The 4,091-nt window shown below is 36.5% G+C and overlaps 1 non-coding gene across 1 annotated transcript; it reads right to left on the bottom strand.

Moving 5' to 3' along the window:
* Nucleotides 1-3,316: 3,316 nt before the first annotated feature.
* Nucleotides 3,317-3,423, bottom strand: LOC140854962 (small nucleolar RNA R71). The gene has a single exon (XR_012138055.1). It is a non-coding gene; the product is annotated as a small nucleolar RNA R71 (small nucleolar RNA).
* Between the last annotated feature and the right edge of the window lie 668 nt (nucleotides 3,424-4,091).

The following is a 4,091-nucleotide window of genomic DNA, read 5'->3' on the forward strand; positions in this document are numbered from 1 at the left end:
ATCGGCTACAGTGCCGTGTCGTGTCCGGCACGGCATATAAGAGGGGGGCTGTACTGGGCTTGGGTTTTCTAGTCAGCAACCCAGGCCCGGTATGGCCCATAAGGGCTTGGACTGGCACGACCCGTGGGCCTGGCACGGTAGAGCCCGCGTGCCAGCCCGACCCTCTTGAAATGGACCTTGCCAAGGCACGGCCCATTTAAGATTTTTTTCAATTTTTTTAAAAATATGTATGAATAAATTAAAAAAAGGTTGAGGAATAAAGATTTAAATACAAAGCCATCTTGTTAGGCAGGGGGTTTGGCGTGGATCCTACCAGTTTATTAATAAATATCAAAATGGTACAGGAAGGGAGAGGGGCTAGACCTGACTTCCAAAATACAATGAGGAGGGAGAGAAAAGAAATAAAATTATAGAGGTAACTCATCTCAACAATTAAAAAACTTGATATAATTAATTAAAAAAATAAATAAAATCATACCATCATGTCTCTGCTCTCACTGAACTCCTTCAAGACCCTCTCTCTGCTCCCTACTCTTCTGTGCTAGCTTGATAAAAATCTTATTAATTGTTAGTCTCATTTGTGTCATCTTTATCAGAGGATGTAGTAGAATTTTCATCTTTATCTTGAATCTCGCCTCCTGATTTATGTCACAAATTGACATAAAAAGTATCAATTAATATCTAAATTATCTAACTTTATTAAGAAATTGATACTTGTTATTATATTTTGCAGAAGAAGAGATCATCAATAGAAAGAACAAGGAAAGAGGATTCCAACGGTGCAAATTTTATGCAAAACGGAGTTAAATTGACCCAGGAATTGAAGAATGAAGAAAGAAGACTCAATTGGGTCAAACCCGAGTCAAATCAGATCAAAATTGATCAAAAATCAACTGATTTGGTGATCTGGTTAGCCGTCTGGTCCACAGCAACAGACGCATGGACCATGGACCCATCGGCGCACCATAAACCCCCTAACAACCCTCTAAAACCTCTTAGTCCCACATCTAAATTTTGAAAACCTTATAACCCCCAAATGCCTATAAAAAGCCCCCAAAGGCCCTTGTTTTATGTATTCTTCCTTCCGATCAAGCTTGTAACCTTAGATAGTAGGGTTTTTAGCTCTCTTCTCAAGCCTCGAGCTTTGAGATTTTTGTAATAAATTTTTTTTTTATATATATAAAATCTTATTTTTATGTAATTTCATCTCTTTACATTATGCAATTTATTTTTCTTGCAATTAGGATAGTTTAATTTATGCAATTTAATTTTATGCAATTAGGTTAGTTTAAATTATGCAGTTTAAATTTATGCAATTAGGATAGTTTAATTTATGAAATTAGGATAGTTTATTTTTCTGCATTTAAATTTTGCAAGTAGATTTAGATCATGTCTAGCTAAGCATCCCTTCTAGGGTTTGCGATGAAGCTAGATCATGAGTAGGGATTTTACATAGGGTTCTTTCTTTTTCTTAGGGTTTCTTTTTCTTCCTCTTTTGCCAAAAATTTTTGATGAACTACAGTTGGGTCAGAGTCCCTTCATAGTTCATGCTTGATTCAGTGCATAGGAGGAGAAAATCCTAAGGGATCCTAGTTACTACTCCCCTGTAAAGAATCTTGATGGGTTATCGTTGGGCCTTAGTCCCTTTATAATCTATGCTTGGGAAAGACAAGAGGAGTAGTCGTTAGGATCAATAAAAAAAATTCTAGGTAGAATTCCCTAATCTAGATCTAGTGGATTCAAAAACCCTAGATCCTTAGTTTTATTGTCTTTAGCAAACAACTTTCGACTTTCGATTTTTGTTAAAGCTCGCTTGAGCATAGATTTGAAAATCATTTTTAAACCAAGTCTCTGTGGGATCGACCCGTACTCGCTGGTCGTGCTACTCTGCACACCGTGCGCTTGCGATTTTATTTACAAATTTTAAGATTTGCACATCAAGTTTTTGGCGCCGTTGTCGGGGATTTGGCATTTTAAATTATTTTCAAATATTTGTTCTTCGTGCTTTATAACTCTCTTTCTTTTTCTTTTAGGTTTCTATATTTAGTTGGTGATTGCTGGAAAACTCAGGTACGCTTCTAATTTCTCTTTTATTATTTTTAGTTAATTACTTTTGCTTTTAGACCTAATCATTTGAATTTACTTAATCACAAAAAAAAAACAAAAAATAAAACAAAAGATATTTCATAATCGTGAAGTAAAATATCAAAATTAAAAAAAAAATTTCTAAATTAAAATCTTTTACATTCTTGGTCATCTTGTTTATTTGCATTTGTATTTTCATAATTAATCTAAGGGCATCAACCCATTAACAAGATAAGGTGGGGATTTCATTACCCTTCCTTAGCCCAAAAACCATCTTCATCATATTGCATTACCTAGACCTTTAATCTTAAAATCAATTAGACGTCAACCTTAAGGAATTCGAGCTTAATAGGATAAGGAACCCTAAGAGTTCTACCAAGTTTGAGTTGTTTGATTAGTTGGTGTCTAGGCAAGTCCCTGAGGGTGGTTTGTTAAATTGGTTCAGTTGCTGGCCTGGCCAACTCGTTTGGTGTCTAGAAAGGCAACGATGAGTGAACCTCCCACCTCTTATACTTACCTGGCTAACTAGTTGATCAATCTCCACTTGGAAGGCTTGAAGGGTCATCTTGGAACAATTAGGAGCTGTCTAGATTTAGGTTAACCCTAGGATAGATTGAGTTTAATTTATTGATTCACTTGTTTGAAAAAAAAAAAATTAAATTTAAATTAATTTGATTACTTTTCTTTAGATTTAGGACTCCTTAGGATCTTCTCTTTAGAACTTTTTCTCTTTTCTTTCTTTTCCTTATACATAAAAATTTTATAAAAAAAAAATTGTATAAACATCGAGAACCGTACACCTCGTGTGTGGAGAAGAGTGTCGGGTCGTCTAGTTAGAATTGAGTCAATTCCTGTTGTTCCAATTGCTGAACCAATCCAACCCATGACCCTTAAGGATTTGTGTTATCCAGTTGGCTCCATCCAACCATCTTGTATCAGGTTGCCACAACCCACAGCTAACAATTTTGAAATCAAACCTCAAATCATAAATATGCTTCCAAAATTCACAGGATTAGAGGATGCTTATATATTTATTAGAGAATTTGAGGAGGTATGTGCAACCATGAAACTGCAATTAACAGAGGATGAGGTCAAACTTAGATTAATCAACTTTGCCCTTAAGGACAATGCTAAGAAGTGGCTTTATAGTCTGCCAAATTATTCTGTCACTACCTGGGAGGGCTTTGTGAGAATATTTTTAAAAAAGTATTTTCTCCATCATAAAACAGCTAGGATTAGGAATGAAATAAATCAATTTTACCAACTAGCTGGTGAATCATTTTGGAAGTGCTTTGATCGTTTCAAGAATCTTTTGACCCAATGCCCACACCATGGAATAGAAACTTGGAGACTATGCCAGATCATCTATGAGGGTTTAGATTCAAACTCAAGAACCATGCTAGAGTCCATGTGCCAAGGCCAATTTATGGACAAAGAAACTACTGAAGCTTGGCAATTCTTAGAAGACCTAGCCGAGAAAAATTTACAGTGGGAAACAACTAGGGAACCTGATAAAGCTACACCTTCAAGAAGAGGAATGCATCAAATTCAACCAACCCTAGCATCAGAGGCCAAGATTGCAACCTTAACACGTAGATTGGAAGCCTTAGAATTACAGAGACCAGCCAATGTAAATCAAATATCTGCACCCATGTGTAAAGGGTGCAATGCACCAGACCATGTCTTAGAAGAATGTTCCTACTCGAATGAGTGTGCACAGGTGAATGCCACCTATCAAGGACCATTGAACAATCCTTATGCACCCACATATAACCCAGGTTGGAGGAATCACCCGAATTTCTCATGGTCCCAGAATCCTAATGTAGGCAATCCAAATTTCAATCAGCAAAATCTAAGGTCCAACCCAGTAATGAACAACCCGCCAGGCTTCCATGATAATGACAAGAAAATTACCTCTTTAGAGAAAAGCCTAGAAGCCATGATGAAGACACATACCAGCTTTATGCAAACCACGGGTCAACTCATAAATAATAACACCCAAGCTA

The sequence above is a fragment of the Elaeis guineensis genome, chromosome 1 (genome assembly GCF_000442705.2).
Source record: "Elaeis guineensis isolate ETL-2024a chromosome 1, EG11, whole genome shotgun sequence".
Classification (NCBI taxonomy): Eukaryota; Viridiplantae; Streptophyta; class Magnoliopsida; order Arecales; family Arecaceae; genus Elaeis; species Elaeis guineensis.